A 19,830-nucleotide genomic window follows, 5' to 3' on the forward strand; every position below is an offset into this window, starting at 1 on the left:
GTTCCCCGGAAGCAGAGCACAAGTTTGAAATACGAGCAGCATACAGCCAATATTCATAACGTCAGCTACAAAAATGATACACATCTAGAGATAGCATCATTAGAATCAGCCAATCAGAACCTCACCGTAGACCCCTTACACAACAACCTTTCTACAATATTGGCTGCAAATATAGAACAGTGGTCGTAACAGTGATCTGTACAGTTACAGATTATGTCAATAACGTCACAGGAGGTGACACGGCATCAGTGAGACTGATAGTGGAATACTGCCTCCAGTTTTGGTGTCCTCATTTGAAAAATATGTTGTGAAATTGGAGCTGGGGCAGCAAAGAGCCACCAAATGTTCTGAGGGCTGGAGAAAAATGCCTTTTAGTGAGCTATTGAATGAGCTCAACCTGTTTAGCTTATCAAAAGAAGATTGGCAGGTGACATCAATGAAGTGTTGAAGTGCCTTAATGGAGAGAAAATATTGGGTATTAAAGGGCTCTTTAATCCAGCAGAGAAAGGCATAACAAGAGCAAATGGCTGGAAGGTGAAAAGAGACAAATTCATATTACATCTAAGGCACAAATATTCAACAGCGAGCATGATTCACCACAGGAACAAGCTACCAAGGAAAGTGGTGGATTCGCCATCTCCTGATGTCATTTAATGAAGGCTAGATGCCTTTCTGGAAGCCGGCTTGTGTCATACAGGAGGCCGGTGATATGCAGGGGGTCAGATTAGATGCTCTAATCGTCTCTTCTGGCCATAAAGTCGACTAATTTCTGAATAACTGAGTGTAGCATTGGGAGCAGCGTCTGATGTTTTCCTGTCTAGCCGGCTTGCTTCCTAGAACGAACGCTCCTTGAGTGGGGTGATCCACAGGGAGTAGCTCAAACCTCCAAAGTGCCTGGGCAGGGGCAGGATATTAGCACAGCAAGGGAGGGGTGTGGCAGTGACATCACAAAGGCCTTTTGCAGGACCTCAGACTATTGGTCAACGGTGGTGGGGAGGTGGTGACCTCACAGAGAGATGCTGACATCAGCCAGGCAGGACAGCCCTCCACCACCATGTGCAGTGAGTAGGGACACAGTGAAGCACACGCCGCACTTGCTGGCTCAGCCTTGTGCATGCTGGGGTGGCCACCTCCCTGTTGATGAGACCTGGTCCCACCGTCTCCATGGAGCTCCAGGCTGCCCTGCTGCCATCCCTGTCTGTGTTGTCTTCTCTAGCAGTTGACTGGAAGGTGAGCATTGGCTGCATGCCATGTAGCCATGTTGTCTCCAAGGGCGAAAGCAGGAGGAATGGTACCTTCATAGCCCACCCAATATTCCATATCATAGTTAAGGAAAATATTTCTCAATGACCTCTCAGTAAAAGATCAGAAGCAGCCAGTGTCCGCATCAGTCTACGAGCATTGGTATTTTCTTGAAATTTGTCAGACCAACCTAACTAACACCTAACACACATTTGAAGTTCTTCTTTTCACACTGTTGCTCATTCTCAGGTTCTGCTTTGTCTCCAGACAGATCCATTCTCTTTCAGGACAGCCTTGCTCTTTCTGTCTGTTTCACTCGCTGAGGTGTCGGAGTAAACACTCCCCTTCCTTCTATTCTCAGACAAACACTAGTATTAACTGTTTGCTACTGATGGGTCTAGAAAGCATTTGTCAAGTGGAAGATACCGTTTCTGGGGGATTGCTCCCAAGATCCAGTACTTTGGGTTCAAACGTCTCCCAGCTTCCTTGGTGAAAATAACACCAAGGCTTCTTTGCAATCTACAAGAAGAAAGGAGTTTTTCACCCCAGATGGGACTTGAACCCACAATCTCTGGCTTAGGAAGCCAATGCCTTATCCATTAGGCCACTGGGGCCCTGAAAACCAGTGGAAAGAGGGATGGAAATTCCCTCTCAGGATTGCACATTCCTCACATTCAATCAGAAGTCAAATACACCAATTAATCGCCTTACAGAAATGTCTGCATCCCCTGGCAGCGAGACAACTGGGCAGGTCGCTGACAGAGCTGAGCACCACCTTTTTGCCAGCCATCTTTAGAGAAGAACCCCACCCTAGAGTCACCCCTCCCTCCTTCAGCACCTCCACGGCTGTGGCTCTGAGCGGCAGTAGGATGATTAGGGGGTGAATCCGGGGCTGGAAGGGGGGTAAGGTCGGCCTGTAAGAAGTAACCAGATGGGGCAGACCCAGGGGGAGGCTGTGGGCTGCTGGTTGGTTGTTGGGATCCGAACTCTAGATCAAAGCTGCACAGCGACCTGACACCCAGGGTTATAAGGCCGAAATAGTGACCCCCTTACTGGCCTTGGTGACCCCAAACCCTTGTTACTAAGGGCATTGAGGAGTCTCTGTCCCTTAATAACTTCTGGGAGCTCCCCAGCAGGCTGCGGGCATCAGCCGCCTCCTGCCTCACAGGTTAGACTCTTGGTGCTGTGCCAGCCGCCCCCTCGCTTGCAGGCCCAGTGTAAGAAGAAGGAGGCCTGGTGCTGGCAGAAGAGGGTTTTGATTGATCGATCTCTGTGTTATGGGCACAGGACGCTTCCACTCAGTAGCACAGCTGGGGGGGGAGCAAGGGGAGCAGCTAAGGGCGTTGGGTTCCTCTGGTGGGGGTGTGGAGCAGCCGTTCGTTTTCCTGTTCGCACTCCTCTGCAGTGTGAAAATCGGGGCGGGGAGGCAGAAGCCCCACTTCCCTCCCGAAATGACGCCCAGTGGGGGAAGGCAGGACAACAGGGTGGGGCGGCAAGTGGTGGCCAGACTCTCACCGCCAGGGTCTAGCCTAGCTCAGGGTCTAGCTCAACTTCCTCCCCGCGCCACTGGTCCCCAGTCCCCTTCCACCACCAGGTCAACCCAGGCACTAGGGCAGGAACGGGGTGAGGCAGCAAGTCAAGCTGAGCAAGGCAGGCAAAAGCGAGTCTTGTCTTCATGGGCCACTCACAATGACGTCCTTTTTGTGTGCAACTGCTGCAAAAACATCCCGGGCAGAGAAGCAACAGGCCAAAACACTGCCACACAACTCCCAAAGTAGCTCAGTTGGGAGAGCGTTGGACTGAAGATCCGAAGGCCCCTGTTTCAATCCCAGGCTTTGGCAGGCCCTTTGATCCTTCTTTGTACAGGGGGGGCTTGTTTTCTGGGAGGGTGGCAGCAGCACCTTTATCTGGGGCAGGTACCTGATTTTGAGCTCCCCAGCAGGACAACAGAGAGCATGGGCTTCTCCCCCTAGTTGGTCCACCTGACCTATAAGGATGAGAGATGGGAGCTGTCTTTCCCACATGACTTATTTGTCCACCCAAAATGGCGGGAACAGAGTGAGGCAGGACGGCCCTCGGAGATGGTGCCAGAGGGGGCAGGGACTTGGGAGGAAATCTCCTCTGCAAAGCTGAGTGACGACAGTGCTGGGGAAGGGGCATCTGGCATGTGGAATGTGGCAGGGATTCAGAGGCCCAAGAGGAGGCACTTGATGTTAAGGTGTGAAAGGAAAGATCCATGGTAGGAACTGGCTCCCTTCCTCTGGACCACACAGTGTTTGGTGTTGGGGCGGATTTTAATTGTCTCAGCCGGCCTGAGAACTGCTGGTCCCGTTTTCTCAACTGTGAGAGGAAACGTTTTTACAATGAGCACTACCTGGCGCAGGTCTGTAGCGAGGTTGGCTTAGAGGACTTGTTTCTCCATAGCAGAACCAGTGGAGGGTGGGCGGTAGCCTCCTAGTCCTCTGACCCGAGCTCACAGCAGCTGCAGAGGGGATACACCTTTCTGCAGGGACAGACCAGGAGTCGCACTGACCGGATTTACGTGAAGGAGAGCACGTCAACATGGCTAATCTATGGGGCACCAGGTGAGTGGCAGAGGTTTCAGGTACTGAGAGTTTGCCTGACCCCTCAGGGACACAGTGTGAGGGGGTGTCCCAGGGATCTCTGTGAAAGGAGCAGAACAGGATTTACTTGGGGTGGGGAGAGAATTGAGAGTGTCTCAGGGGGTTGTACAGAGGTATTGCCCGGGTGAGAGACTGGCTAAAACACAGGCCTTGCTGTGAGCAGGATTTGAACCTGCGCAGGGAAACCCTTTTGGATTTCGACTCCAACGCCTTAACTACTCGGCCATCACAGCTGTGAGGACAAAATTGCCCCAATGCCAGAGAAACTGGTAAAGAATCACAATGCCCAGGTGTGAAGTCATCTGAACTACAGAATTCCCACCGCAAACCTGGCCCCCAAAGCACAGGGGGGATTGGGGGTTTGTTCTCTTTGCTTAGCCATGTGCAGTCGCACACAGAGCGGGTTTAAAAGTCTCCCCTCCCACAGAGCGGGAAGGGGAAATGATTCTCAACTTGAAGCCTGAGGTGAATGAGGATGTCTGGACCAAGGGGCCAGGGACTGGCCTTTGCTAGAGAAACCACTGTCAAGTTTTAGCCAATTAGGACAAGTCAGCAAATAAGAACAACCTCAGGTCTCAGTAGCTGCTGCAGGTAGCAAAGTCCTACAGGGAGCAGTTTCTGGCACTACACCTGCGCAGCTCTGCTTCCTGGCTCTTCTTGGGCTCCTGCTCTCTCCTTAGCTCTGCCCCACTCTGGCCCAGGCAGCTCCAGCTCCCACGGAGGATGGGACCCCCTGGCCTGGTGACTCCCCCATTACACTGCCTGGCCTGTCAGTGCGGCTAACTTGGAGCTTTGGCCTCTCCCCATTGCCCAGGGGACTGTCAGTCTCAGGGTCCTGATTCCCCATTGGCCCTTCCCCCGGGACTGGGAACTAGCCAACCAAACCCCGCCCCCCCCCCACGCTAAGTTTTAGTAAAGGGCCAAGAGCCCCCTTACACAAGCCAGCCCTGTGAGGGTCACCGATGTGCAGAGAGGGCAGCATGAGCTGGTCCCATGGTGTAAGGGGCAGCACTCAGGACTCTGAATCCTGCAATCTGAGTTCAAATCTCAGTGGGACCTTGTGGTAAAGCCCTGGAGCTCCCAGTGTTCAACATCCCTGTCTCCAGTTGTGCAAGAGCCAGTCTTTCCCCTCCTGCTGGGTGACTCACATCTCCTAGAGCCAGGTTTCTGGCTGGGGTGGCCACAGTGGGTTGGGGCTCTAGAACTTGCTACCCTGACGGTTGGGATCCTTGCTGCTTCACCTGATGCCCACAAGTTTGGCCCTGGTGCTTCCTGCCACACTTTTCCTGGGGCCCACATGGTGCTTGAAGAAAGGAGGGTCAGGGCTGGTATTGATAGTCAGGGCTTGGCAGGAGGGAAGAAGATTCCCAGGCTGGAGCCCCACACACCTTCCCTCCTCCTCTGGGCACCTAGAGCAGAGGCGGCCCAGCTCTGTCTGCTGGATACCTGGGCAGAGTAGATGAGTTCATGTAAATACAGTCTGGTCCCAAAGCCTCCCCCAACCCTGGCTCGTCACTAGCTGTCAGGGCAGAGCTCATCCACACCTTGCTTCCAAATCATCATTTGAAATTCTGAGGTTGGCCAACATTGCCGAAGCCAAGGCACCGACATTGTCAGCAAACACAACAGCTGGGTGAGGAAACCCGGCTTTGTCCAGACTTTTCAAACCTATTTTACTTTCTCAGGTACAAGTATTTGTCATACGTTGGAGCTGCTTTTAAAGTGTTTGTTAACGTTGCAATTTCCATTTAGATTTGCAACCAATGACAACATTGGCAGCGCTGCATGTAACTACCTGACCACTGGGGGGGGGTGTTGGGGAAATTCGGGGGAGGGGTGCACAGCCCCCTGGCTGGGGGGCATATAGGGAATGCCCAGTTTCACTGAATTGAGTCTCCTACTGCAGCACCTCAGTAGGTCACATCAGAGAGGAGCTGCAGTGTCTAGGCAGTGGGATGCCTGTGCCTTTAAGAGCCCAGCCCTGGGAAGCCCATGCTGAGAGGTGCTGCCTGTGGGAGGGGAAATAGAAAAGCCCCTCTGCTCCCCGCACCCTGTTTTTGCAAACACTGGAGTCTCAGCCCCCCGGGGTAACTGTTACCCCTCTGCCCCTGCCTGTGCCGGGGTTTAACCCTCTGGCAGCGCCTCCCCCTGGGCTGAACTCCGGCTCCTTCCCCCCTCCCTGACTTTGCCCTTCAGCCCCTCTCCTAACTCTGCCTCCAGCTGCTTGACCCCCCGACGAGTCAATTTCCACCCCCTGCTCAGACCCTGGCCACCCCCTCCTCTGATTTGCCCCCTTTGCCCCTCTTTAATCCCTGTAAAAAGTAGGGGGGCTGGGTCCCATTCTCTGGAGGGGGACGGGGCGCCTGGCCCCTGCCTGCCCAATGCTCAAAGTGCCCCATGATCTTGCGGATGTTTGCCGAGTGCTGCAGGGTCACCTGCACGGAGAGGGAGACGCGGTTAGGAGGTGATGCAGCCAAGGACGCCTTACCCGACACTGAGATGAAGCCACCTCTGGGGTGGGTTGTACAAGTCAGCAAATAAATTTGGAACAGGAAATGCACTGAAAGGACCGAGGCAGCTGCAGGAAGTGGAAAAAAGCAGAAAAAGCAGGAGCCCTGGATCCCAGCCCTGCCCCTCACTCACTCACTCACTCACCCCCCATCCCCTCCCAGAGTTGGGGGGAGAACCCAGGAGTCCTGATACCCAGCCTTGCCCATCCCCATATTCCATCCAACAGCTGCCCCCCCCCAATTGCAGGGCAGTGCCATGGGGCAAACCATGGGGCACACCTGTTTGCACAGGATGGGCAACACCAGTGCCCCACGGTGGGGAGAGATGATGCTAAGGGAGAAGCAGACAGCCGACAGCTCCCACGACAGAGTAAGAAGTGCTAGGGGACGCCGTGCTGCAAAGAATGAGGAGGGTTGGCAGGGAATGGGAGGATCTCCCCTCACAGCAGGTACATCTGTCTCCCCCGCAATTCCTCCCCAGCCCTACCCCGGCCCAGGCTAATCCCGGCCCAGCTACCAGGGTTAAATGTGGCCTGGATTCCCCAGCTGCTGGGGGAGGGGCGTGGGGCTGGGGGGGGCATGAGCCTCTACTCCCCCTTCCCCCGACACAGCTGCATGGGAACTGACCAAAGGAACCTGCAGCACTGCTGTCTAGAGGAAACTGAGGCACCAGCCAGTGACAGACACATCATGGCTCTCCTCATCCTCATCCTCTTTTCCATATACAACCCGGGGTGCGGGGGAGTAAACTCAGGGCAGTTGCACAGTCAGCCTGTGGAACTCCTTTCCAGAGGATGTTGTGAAGGCCAAGATTATAACAGGGTTCAAAAAGAGAACTAGATAAATTAACAGAGGACAGGTCCATCAGTGGCTATTAGCCAGGGCGGGCAGGGATGGTGCCTGTAGCCTCTGTTTGCCAGAAGCTGGGAATGGGCGGCAGGGGATGGATCACTTGATGATTCCCTGCTCTGTTCATTCCCCCTGGGGCCCCTGGCACTGGCCGCTGGCAGAAGACAGGAGGATACTGGGCTAGATGGACTTTGCGTCTGACCCAGTCTGGCCGTTCTTGTGTCTCCCTTTGTGCAGCAGTGACACCCAGTGGGCAGTCAGAGTAATGCACAGAAGGTGTTTCCCTTGGAGCAGCAGTGACACCTCGTGGGCATTCAGGGTAGTGCACAGAAGGTGTTTCCCTTGATACAGCAGTGACACCCAGTGGCCAGGTGGCGTGATGCACAGCGTGTGTCTGCCTTCTAGGAGCAGTGACACCCACGGACCAGTCACGGTAATGCACAGAGCATGTTTCCCATGGAGCAGCAGTGCCAGCCAGTGACCAGCAGGTGGCATCAGACTCTTCTCGTTTGGTGGGGGACTGAGGTGGGCTAGACAAAAAAAATTGGAGGGGATGAACCCCCCGCATCACCTGGCCCCACCCTTCACGGGGCCATGCCTCCCATGTCTCTGCTCCGTCTCAGTTAAAGGTCAGGGATTAGAGCAATATAACCTTTATTAAAATAAAATAGTAAACAGGGTTTACTTTAAATAATCTAAAGCTGTCTAAATTTTACTATTAAATCCAAAGTTCTTAAAGATCCCATCAATAACCAAAGCCAAAATAAAAAATTGAAACCAAAAACAATGCTTAATTTAAAACCAAAACACTAACAAAAACTTTGTTTTAAAAAATAAAAACTAACAAATACCATAAATTAATAATTTCATCAAAAAGGTGTGCTACAGCAGGATGATAAAATAACATAAATAAGCCTGACCACTAAAACCTCCTATAAAGGAATTGAATCCTTGAATACTGGCCAAATCTGTATAAAATATGCAGAACAATGTCAAAACTGGTGTTGCAGGTCAGCCATTCGAATCCAGCAAATGTCAATTAAAAGCTCCATTCCAACTTAAAAAAACAAAACAACCCAATAAAGTCACAGGCTGAAACAAGCCTACACAGAAGCAAAATTAAACCTGTGCCAACACTGGAACAAATGATGTAAAATTCTAATTCTAACTTCTTGTTTCTCCCAGGAGGAAAGTGTTTTGCACCCCAGTAACCAGGCTGTCACTGCAGCTTTCCTTTCACTAAATAAGATTTTTACCAAATATAAATTGCCCTCCGATTTCTCTTTGTCAAATTGAAATTGTATCTTTGCACTAATATCCCAAGTGTGCAAGTCCATCCCCTCAGAGCAGCCCCACACCCTGAGTCCAGGGGAGAATCCCAACTGGTTTGTGCATTTGTAACCCTGGGGCCTGAAGCGAGAGAAAGGGAAGTGAGCGATCTTGGAGCTTTCTGACACCACCTGCTGGGAGCAGAGGAAATTGACTGAGCGACGTCCTGGCTAATTTTCACCTTGTTCTCCACCAGCAGGCTCAAGGGCGACTTGACCATGGCAGCACCCTATGTACATTTTGGGGCCATTGGGGTGAAATGTGAGTACTTTTGGGGTTGGGACCCACATGAGAAGGGATGTGGACAAACTGGAGAGAGTCCAGCAGAGGGCAATAAAAATGATTAGGGGGCTGGGGCACATGACTTACGAGGACCTACAGGCCCTATCCTGTATGTTAAGCTAAGGCAAAGTGAGCATCTCTATAGTGTGACCTTTTACTCAGAAAGGAAACTTGCCACATTCATGTTATTAAAACCAGTTTAACTTAATGAAGCACACTGTAATGCTGATGCACTGGCACTATAGAAAAAATTCTGATTTGACAGAATGATGCAAATAATATAATTTTTTTAATTTGTCAAAATGTTATTGGAAATTTATATGAAGCGGTATTGAAACAAAGATTTGTTTTTAATTAAAAGCAATCTTTCTGGCTTTTTTGGCTGCAAAATCAGTTTAATAAGCTGGGTCTCCAAACAGTGGGAAAATATAACCCTAGTTTTACTGCTAGGTAAAGCACAAAGTGACCAAAATGAAGTCAGCACAGAATCATCTCATCTAGATTAAGGTAGCACAGAAATGTTACAGAAGTCCTATTGTGCCTTATTTTGTTTGGAAAGACATTAGCAATAGCAGCACATTCACATGATAAAATACATGATAAATCACTGCCTCTAAAGTTCCATCAAAAACTGACATTTTCACAGCTCTAGCATGATCTGCTGTACAGATTCTTCACAAGGAAGTGTCCCTGGCCTTTTTAACTCATATTAACTATGTATTTACTTTATGAAAGTTGGAGAAAATATTGTGAAAACGTAAAACATTGGCTGCCCAACTTCTGGGCTGGCAAAAGCTATACTGACTCAAAGGAAAAAAAAAAGCAGGAGACTCTTAGTACAACATATGGTCAGTCTATAGCAGGGGTTGGCAACCTTTCAGAAGTGGTGTGCCAAGTTCACTGTAATTTAAGGTTTCTCGTGCCAGTAATACATTTTAACGTTTGTAGAAGGTCTCTCTCTATGTCTATATTATATAAATAAACTATTGTTATTATCTGAGGTCCTGCTCAGGCCACTACCAGCTGAGTAAATGGAACCCCAGACTGGCAGCGGGCTGAGCGGGACTGGTGACTGGAACCCTAGACAAGGATCCCAGGCCCTGCTCAGCCTACTGCTGGTCTGGGGTTCTGACCACCAACTCCTGCCACCCAGGATCCCGGCTGCCAACCCCCCCTCAGCCTGCTACCAGCCTGGGATTCTGCTCACCCAGGCTGGCAGGAGGCAGAGTGGGGCCGGCGGCTGGGCTCCTGACTGGCAAGGGGCCAGAAGCCGGAACCCCGGAGTAGCAGTAGGCTGAGTGCTGCTGGCACCCCAGACTGGCAGCAGACTGAGCCACTCAACCCTCCACCAGCCCTGCTCAGCCCGCCACCAGCCCACTCAGCCCGCTGCCGGCTGAGTGAATGGAACCCCAGGCTGACAGCAGGTTGAGTGGTTCAGCCGGCCTGCTCAGCCCGCTGCCAGCCTGGGGTTCCTTGGGGGTCCCCAGGCCAGCAGCAGGTGCTGAGTGGGGCCGGCGGCCGGTATCCCAGCTGGCAATAGGGCAGCAGCCGGAACCCCAGAGCAGTGATGGGCTGAGCCGCTCAGCCTGCCACTGCGTACCATCAAAAATCAGCTCACCTGCCAACTTTGGCGCGTGTGCCATAGGTTGCCGACCCCTGCTTTATACACTAGTAAGGAGATGAGCATATTACAGTTGTTGGAGGGCTCTTATCAGGAGTAACAGGCTATAGGAAAGTCAGTCAACATTTTTTGTTTCTCTGATGAAAACTGGCCCACTCCCTGCCTCAAACCAAACCTGTCACTAATAATTGTCAACAACTTAATTTTCTGTTTTTGGCTAAGATATTGATTTAAAAAAAAAAAATATTGAAATTGGATTCAGGATTGTTAGCAAGAATTTTTGGCAAACAAAGTTGTTAAATGACAATCTAAGTGGCAACACAGTACTGCTTTCATGCTTGGCTCACCCCCCAGCCTGCTGGTCCAACAGCTGCAGTAGACCCCAAAATCCACCTCTTGGGGTGCAGAGTGGCAACAGCAGCAGCAAACCCTCAGGTCCAATCACACGCCAATGGGCACCACCACCAGCCTTACGGACCATGGTGAAGTTAGCACAACATCTGATCTCAGGGACAGGTCACCCATGGAGCCACAGCAGCTCATCCTGCCCTGTGTAGCTCCCCCCGGCTGAGGTGGATCGCTGGCAGCTGCCAGCCTGGGGGAGAGGCGCTCCCCAGCTAGGGTGACCAGATCCAGATGCCCTGATTTTATAGGGCCAGTCCCGATATTTGGGGCTTTGTCTTATATAGGCACCAATTACCCCCACCTAGAGTGACCAGACAGCAAGTGTGAAAAATCAGGACGTGGTGGGGGTAAAAGGAGCCTATATAAGAAAAAGACCCCAAAATTGGGACTGGCCCTATAAAATAGGGATATCTGCTCACCCTACCCCAACCCCCTGTCCTGAGTTTTCACACATCTGGCTAACCCCAGCCCAGCCCTGTGTGACATTCCAATCCTGGCCGAGGAAGTGAGTTACTTTCACTTTCATTCCTCAGCAGGCAGCCAGCCAGCCTCCTCCCCCCACCTACCCCCGAGCACCTCACCCAACCCAGCCCTGACGGAGGGGAGGGAGGAGAGAGAGGGATGCTCCTGGGGAGGAGGGAGAAAGGAGAGGGTGCTCCATGGGGAAGCGGGGGAGAAGAATGGATGTTATGTGCGACAACAAAGGATACTGGTTCCAGAGCCGCAGAGCCTGCCTCACCTCACCTCAGCCAGGGGGTGAGGGGGGGGGAGAGTCACACTCACAGGTGAGCTCCTTCCCCAACCCCTACCCCCTCCCCTTCCCAGAGACCCCAGCAGCCAATCCCCTCCCTCAGACTGTGCTGCATTCGGCTCTCGCTAGGACCCAGCAGCCCTGCTCTTACATGCTCCACTGCTTCCCGTCTGTCCAGGCTCCCGGCAGAGCGGTGCCCCCAGACCTAGTGGTGCCCTAGGCGGCTGCCTATTCTGCCTATGCCTAAGGACGGCCCTGCAGCAGGGGTTGGCTGGAGACAGGGCAGGAGGTGCAGGGCCGGTGGTGTAGGGCTGGTGCAGGCAGGAGTGTGTGGGGCTGGCAGGCTTCAGGCAGGGCCGCAGGGGCATGCGGCAGGGATTGTCAGGGCTGGAGACAGGAGTGCGGGGCTGGCTGGCTTCAGGCGGGGGGGGGGTGCAGCAGGGGTTGGCTGGATACAGGGCAGGAGGTGCGGGCCGGTGGTGTAGGGCTGGTGCGGGCAGGGGGTGTGGGGAGCTGGCTGGCTTCAGGCAGAGCCACAGGGGGTACGACAGGGGTTGGCTGGAGACAGGGTGCAGGGCTGGCTGCAGGGGGTGTGGGGAGCTGGCTGGCTTCAGGCAGAGCCGCACGGGGTACGACAGGGGTTGGCTGGAGACAGGGCACGGGGTGCAGGGCTGGCTGCAGGGGGTGCGGGGCTGGTGCAGGCAGGGTGTGCAGCAGGGGCTGGCTGTGAGCAGGGGGTGCAGGGCTGGTGCAGGCAGGGTGTGCAGCAGGGGCTGGCTGTGAGCAGGAGGTGCAGGGCTGGCTGGAGACAGGGGCTGGCTGTGGGCAGGGCATGGGGGGAGACGGGCTGGCTGTGGGCAGGGGCTGGTGCAGGCAGGGCAGGGGGTGAGGTGCTGGAGGCAGGGCAGAGGGTGTGGGGCTGGCTGGAGATGGGCTGGCTGCAGGCAGGAGGTGTGGGGCTGGCTGCAGGCAGGGGCTGGTGCAGGCAGGGCAGGGGGTGAGGGGCTGGAGGCAGGGCAGGGGGTGCAGCAGGGGCTGGCTGCAGGCAGGGGGTGTGGGGCTGGCTGGAGGCAGGGGCAGGTGTAGGCAGGGCAGGGGGTGAGGGGCTGGCTGCAGGCAGGGGGTGCGGGTACAGAGGGTCCAGCCCACCCTGTACGGTAAGTGCCCTCTCCTCCCTCCCTCAGCACCGGGGTAGCAGCAGCAGCCCGGGGCTTGGGGGCTATTTAAATGGCTTGGGGCTCCCCTGCTTCTACCGCCCCGGCCCTGTAAATAGCTGTGGGAGCCCTGGGGAAGCGGCGGGGCTCTGGGGCTATTTAAAGGGCCGGGGCGGTAGAAGCAATGGGAACCCTGGACTTTTTAAATAGCCCCCAGCACCCCACAGCCCTACCCCAGCCCTATCCCAGCCCCTGCTGGGAGCCCCAGGCCCTTTAAATTGCCCCCTGAGGAAGCCGGGCCACCCTGGTACAGCGCACCAGCTCTTGCCAGTACGCAGTACCAGGGCTTGGGCACGGGGCCCTCTTAGGGGTGGGGCCCGATTCAGGGGAATCTGGAGAATCGGCCTAAAGCTGGCCCTGTGTGGGGGTGGGGTGGGGTGGGGTGGGGCAGGACTTGGTCCCATTCTGGGCACCACCAAAAATTATCCAAACCTGCCGCCCCGTCCAGCCCAACCTTCTGCTGATGCACCTCAGCCCCCACCCCTGCAGGGTTTGAAGCTTCCATTGCTTAAACTCCAGGACACTGGGGAATTTCAGCTCCCCTTTGCCCAGAGGGAACCTTCACCCCACTCCCAACCAGGTTCTTATCCATGGGATCACTGTAGGGGGGCTGGGTCCCGCTGGGTCTTTTCTCTCTCTACGACAGGCCAGGGTGCAATAACTGGGGCATCTGAGCACCCAGGACCTTCTGTGGGGCTGCCATTCCCCTTCCCCTGCTGTGGTCTCGTCTGTCATTGACTCCAGCCTTTTTTCTACCCATTGTCAGCACCATCCCAAGCAAGCTGCACTCACCTCAAAAAGACAGTGTCCCCTGGTGGGTGTGAATCACTGACCTCTCTCCTCTCTGAGCACTGACTGCCCCTCTGTTTCCTGGCCTCTCAGGCTGTGCAGATGGGACCTTTCCCTACAGTGCTGGAGGATTCGCCCTTCTCATCTACCCTTGTCCCAAGCAGCACAGCGGATGGGAATCTTACATGTACTGAGGTGACTTAGGAGCAGAAACCGCCCCCAACCTTCCATGCAATTGGCACTTGCCCCTCACTGAGCAGGGTTGAAACTCCTGCAGGGAGACTGCTCGGCCACATCCCCTCTGGGCATGAGCAAAGCAGCAGGGTGAAAAAGGAACCTGGAGATTGAACCCAGGGCCTCATACATGCAAAGCATGTGCTCTACCACTGACCTACATCCACAATTAGCCTTTGTTTGCTATGGGTTACACCAGGGGTAGGTAACCTATGGCACATGTGCCAAAGGTGGCACACAAGCTGATTTTCAGTGGCACTCACACTGCCCAGGTCCTGGCCACCAATCTTGGGGGCTCTGCATTTTAATTTAATTTTAAATGAAGCTTCTTAAACATTTTAAATAACCTTATTTACTTTACATACAACAATAGTTAGTTATATATTATAGACTTATAGAAAGAGACCTTCTAAAAACATTAAAATGCATCACTGGCATGCGGAACCTTGAATTAGAGTGAATAAATGAAGACTTGGCACAGCACTTCTGAAAGGTTGCTGACCCCTGGGTTACACTCAGAGCTCTCTTGTTTCCAGAGCATCCAGTGGCCTAAGAGCAGCCTGGGGGACACATTCCCTGCTCTGAGGGCCAAACCTGCGGTCCTTGAGGCTGCTGGTTCTTAGCGGTCACTTTGCAGCAGGGCCAGATTCGATGTGTGGGGCAGAGAGAGTGGGTGCCCTGAGCTCAGGGTGCAGAGATACACTCAGCCCTCTCCCCTGCATTGGGTGAGGGGTGCTACCACCCCCTGCTGGAAGGGAATGGGAGGGGAGGGGCGCTGTGAGTCGCTCAACACCTGACCCTGGTGGAAGAAGTGGTGTGGGGAGCTCCAGGTGTTTCTAGGATCTGCTATTGCCACCTGCCTGTGAAGTCCAGCTTTCCCCAGCACATTCACTGCGGTGCAATTGGGTCACTGTTTCCATGGCTGAACAGCAAAGAATCACTCCCAGTTTCCCTTCTATCGGCAGCAGGATTAGTCTGTGTTGGTGGTTAATGAGGTGGATCTAGTTGTAGATTGTTATTCATTCCCCACCTTGACAATTCACAGAGTCCCTTTCCCATGCAGATTCCCAGCACCTCAGTGATCCTGGTAGCAGGGGTTGGGTCCTGAGACTTTCAGGGTCCTTTTTCCCCTCCACCTGGAGTGAACTCAGCTTTTCCCCATCCCAGACATTCCATGAAATAACAACAGGGGCATAACGAAAGAGGGGAGGGAACATCTCACAGCCAGGGCTGGATGTGCCCAGGGCCCCCTGCTTGTCCATTGTTTCCATGGAATTTGGCCCCCTACTTTACACAAGGGACAGATAAAGATCTTGCTGTTCCTGTGTCTGTGCAAAGAAAATTGTGCTTCTGTATGAAAGAGAGGCGGGAAATGGCCCCGTGATGGGACAATATCCTCAGGATTAAGACCTAAGGGCTCAGGCTGAGAACTGATATAACTCCACTCATCTGGGATTTAACAAATTGTCTTTCATGGAGCAGGGCCAGTTCCAGTGTTTTTGCCACCCCAAGTGGGGGAAAAAAAAGCTGCAATCAATGGCAGCTCTACCTCTGCCGCTTTTGGCCACAAGTCCTTCCCTCTGAGAGGGACTAATTGCTGCTGAAGCCTCCCCTTTCCATTGACCGCCCCAGGGACCTGCTTTCTGCCCTGGTGCCAGCCCTGCCATGGAGACACCCCAAGCGAAAAAAAAATAAAAAAGCTGCAATCAATGGCAGCTCTACCGCTGCCACTTTTGGTGACAAGTCCTTCCCTCTGAGTGGTACTGAGAGGGCCGAATTGCCGCTGAAGCCTCCCCTTTCCATTGGCCACCCCAGGCACCTGCTTGCTGCGCTGCTGCCTGGAGCCAGCCCTGCCATGGAGACACTGGGAAGATGGGGGAATAAGGAAAATAACATGGATTTCTTTACATTGCAAGTGAAGAAAAAAAAAAGCTCCGTGTAACAAGGCTCTGAGCTTTGCCATCTTGTGAGTTCTGAGCACTGAGCCCCCCGGACCCTTCTGCTGGGAGCATGGGGATTGCACAACAGCTGCAAGCCCTTTTCCCGTCTCCTTGCCTCCTCGGCGTCCCCAGACCTTCCCCACAAATGGTTCTATCAGGCGCTGGAGGGATCTAAGGACCTGCAGGTTTCCCGAATTCACCTCTCAAGGCAAACAGTGATTCCCTTCTCTGACACTTCTGGGCCTGGGCTTCTTTTGAGTTTTTCCCCAGGGGACCTGATTCCCTGTGAAAATGTGTGTGTGGCGTGTGGGGAACTCAGACTCAGACTCTCCCCCACTAGATGAGTCCAACAGCACCTCCCCTTGGTGGGAGAATCCTAAATTCCACCCTCCCACCCTGGTTACTCTGACCAGCTGATGGCGACAGCATGCTAAATCAACCCCAGCTCTCTGGTCTAGAAAGCAGCATCCAACCAGCCTTGTAACAGCTCCGGTTTGCTCACTGGAGACATAACAAACCAGGAAAAAATGCAAATGTCAGACAGGGAATCTCAGCTCACAAATAAACACCCTCAGGCTCCTTCTACACTGCGACTGGGCAGTTGACTGACTTTAAATCTAGCTAGCTCAGTTGGTAGAGCATGATGGTCTTTCAGGGTGTGAAAAACCCCAAAACCAGTATAATTAAGATGACCTAAGCCGTGGTTAGATAGTGCTAAATGAAAGGAAAGATTGGTCTGTCAATGTAGCTATTACAGGGATGGAAAACCCCTCCAGTCACTGTAGCAGCTGTCTACTCCATAGTGCTAGAGCAGTGTCACAGCAGCATTTTAAGTATAGCCAGCCTCATAGTGAGACCAGATCTGGCGCCAGTTTTGCTCTGTGGACACTCAGGCACTAGCAACATACTAATGCCTCCATAGTTGGCAGAATTCAGACCTGTGTGGGGAGACCCCAATGGATTTCTAGTCTATCACCTTAACCACTCAGCCACAAGTACTTAATGTACAGTTACTTCACTACACCATGATTCTGTTCTCACAGAATTGTCACTTCAAATTGCTCAGACCAGCTCCCCCAGCACACTCACGGCTGCATTAGTGTACGTGTGTCCATGGCTGAACAGCAAGAGTTCCTGCCCATTTCCCTTCCAGCTGGAGCAGGATGAGAGTGTGTTTGTGGTTAATGACATTGCTATAGGTTGTTGTTCATTCCCCACACTGACAATTCAGACAGTCCCTTTCCTATTCGAATCTCCACCATATCATTCCAACAGCCGGGGTCAGGATTCCTCTGGGGTACTGAAATGTTTCAGGGGGTTGAACTCAGCCTTGCATTCCATCCCTGATGTTTCATGGACTAACAGCAGCAGCAGAAAGAGCTGAGCCAATATCTCACTGTCAGAGGTGAAGGTGGCCACGACCCCTCTGTCTGACCATCGCCATTGCAGGAGAGAAAGTTTCAATGGAATCGAATGCCCTGGCTCAGACAAGAGACAGAGGGAGGTTTTGCTGTTCATGGATCTGTGCAAAGGAAATTGTGTCTCTGTGTGAAATTGAGGAGGGAAATGAAACGTCCACATGGTGGCCCAATGCCCTAACAAATGTGGGTGAAGGAGTTGGGCTGGAAAATGATTTTACAGGAGTTCGTATCAATTTATTGCCCTGATTAAAATCTATGGCTAAAAGGCAGCCACTGTTGTTAGTACTTGAACCTGTGTAGGGACACCCCAGTGGGTATCAGGTCCATTGCCTTAACCAGGGATAGTCGATTATTTTATTAAGATCTAAATTTCTTGGTCAAGATATAGTCAATGTCTAGACAGCAGAGAAAATAATACACCAATGATAATAAGAAGAATTTAGAAATAATTTGCACTATGGGCATAACTATGATGATTGTCTCGTGTTTCACTCTTTATATCTGGCACGACTGCCTTTCCCTTTAGTTTTGTAGTTTACCAAGAATAAAACTAAACATCTCTTCAGATACCAGGGAGTGTTTGTGTTCATTCCAGTTAGCTACACAGGGGGTTGATGTAGCTGCTTTCAATCCTCTGGCTCTGCCCTGATAAGTAACATTTCAGGGTGTCACTGAACTGAAGGAGAGAGATCATTTTTTGACAGATGACGCCGCCTCTTAAAGGTGTTTGTCTGGCTGGCAGCCCTGGTTCCCAGGTCTCTCCTGAGGGAAGAAAGTTTCTGTGCAAAATACTAAAACTTTTAACAGAGAGGAGGGAAAGGCGATGGCCACATGATGGGGCCAGTATGTACCACAACATGGTTCTTTTATGTGGGATGACTCTGAACACTGACTGATCTCCACTCCCTTGGATTTGAAGAGATGTTTAGTTTTCATTTAGGAACCTATAAGGCTGAACCAATGTTACGGATGGTGACACTACGATTGAAGGGTTATTTAATGTTGTAGAAATTGTTAAAAACACTGAGCTTAAACTGGAACTGCCTGTTATTAAAGGCTGGTTTCCCCATCTCAGTTCCATAAGCTCTGCTAGAAACACCCTGGGTTCTCTCCTGCCTTGGTGGGAACTGGAGGGAATCGTCCCCTGCTGCCCTTGGCTCCAGGCTGGTTTTTCTGGGGAGGGGACGTGGAATTGATTTGTTCGCTGTTGAGAAGGGAGCCGGGCCAGTTCTCAGGGAACGAGAACTCCCAGCATCTTCCCAGCCCAGCCCAGGCTGCTGCCCTGTCCCAGCCTCTGTTCCCCTGGGGGCCCTGCGTGTTTGACTCTAGAGCAAGCCGGGAGCAGCAGCTGAGGCAGAGGACAGCCTGGGCCGGGCAGATAAGAAGGAGTTTAGCCAGCAAAAAAGGTAAAATGACAGTGGAGTATTACCTTGGACTCGACGGCATTTCTCCATTGGTCTGTCTGCTTTGGGGCAGGGACAATAACACATCCTGCTGCATTTGTTATTTCAAAGGGCGGTTTAGGATTTTCATTCTCACACACGGTGCACAAAGCAGGACTCAACCTTTGGCGTAAACTAAACAAGCTGCTCACAGATTCTGGCAGCCACAATGAGCATTTGGGTGACAGCTCAGACCTGCCCCTGTCCCAGAGGGAGGGTGTCATCTGTGTGGGGACTGGACCACTGACCTACCCGCTCCTAACTCCCAAATGTTCAGTAACTCTATTGTCAGTGCCTGTGAGTGTTATTTAAACCATAAGGAAAACCACACTGGGCTAGACCAAAGGCCCATCTAGCTCTGAATCTTGTCTTCTGACAGTAGCCAATACCTGGTGCCCCAACAACCAGGCACCACTGGGAGTTGAACCCAGGATCTCCTGTTTACAAAACAGATGCTTTAGCCAGCTAAGCCATGGTGCCTGTGGGTGACTAAAACACAGTGTCTGCCCACACCTGACTCCCTGCCATCGCTACCAGGGCCTGAGAAGCTTTGCTTGTCTTTGGATTCTCCAAAGCAGAGGAGCAGGTGACATTTTCCTTGCAAGCTGTGTGTGAGTAAATCTTTGGCCATGTCTGCACTACAAAGTTGTTTCAGCAGAATTATATTGCTCAGGTGTGTGAAAAACACACAACGCTCTCTCGGTTGGTAGCTTCTGGCTGGTGCACACACTGCAATGCCACATCTGGCGACAAAACTGCCCTGTTTTGCTGACAAAATAAAATGACTTCGATGAGAGGGCTAGAGCTTTTTGCAGCAAACTTAAAGTAACAGAGTAGACTCTGCTGTTCATTATATCACCATAACTGGCCTTCCCCAGTATCCCACAATGCCCGCGGTGAACTCACCTGCCCTGCATTCCTGCTACAGAGCCATTGGCCCCTCCCCTTTCATCGCTCTGGGAAGTTCTGACAGCTGAGCCTGCTGCTCTGCTCTGGCAGCCAGGAGCAAATTACTGCCATGGATGCTGCTCTCTCCCACACTGCGAACACAGAGCAGGGTGGTGGGAACTTCCTTACAAAGCGGGGGGGGGGGACACCGCCATCTGAATGTGACACCCACATGACACTCCTTCCCTTGAGGAGGCTCTTACCTTCTAAAAGGGATGTCTGTTTTCTA

General features: G+C 52.6%; 4 non-coding genes across 4 annotated transcripts; 1 reads left to right on the forward strand and 3 right to left on the reverse strand.

Moving 5' to 3' along the window:
* Nucleotides 1-1,783: 1,783 nt before the first annotated feature.
* Nucleotides 1,784-1,856, reverse strand: TRNAR-CCU. Its single transcript has one exon. It is a non-coding gene; the product is annotated as a tRNA-Arg (tRNA).
* A 2,161-nt stretch (nucleotides 1,857-4,017) lies between these two features.
* On the reverse strand, nucleotides 4,018-4,099 carry TRNAS-CGA. Its single transcript has one exon. It is a non-coding gene; the product is annotated as a tRNA-Ser (tRNA).
* Nucleotides 4,100-4,853: 754 nt separating this feature from the next.
* TRNAQ-CUG lies at nucleotides 4,854-4,925 on the forward strand. The gene has a single exon. It is a non-coding gene; the product is annotated as a tRNA-Gln (tRNA).
* A 14,134-nt stretch (nucleotides 4,926-19,059) lies between these two features.
* Nucleotides 19,060-19,133, reverse strand: TRNAT-UGU. The gene has a single exon. It is a non-coding gene; the product is annotated as a tRNA-Thr (tRNA).
* Nucleotides 19,134-19,830: the final 697 nt, after the last annotated feature.

This window comes from Mauremys mutica, unplaced genomic scaffold (assembly GCF_020497125.1).
Source record: "Mauremys mutica isolate MM-2020 ecotype Southern unplaced genomic scaffold, ASM2049712v1 Super-Scaffold_100089, whole genome shotgun sequence".
Lineage (NCBI taxonomy): Eukaryota > Metazoa > Chordata > Testudines > Geoemydidae > Mauremys > Mauremys mutica.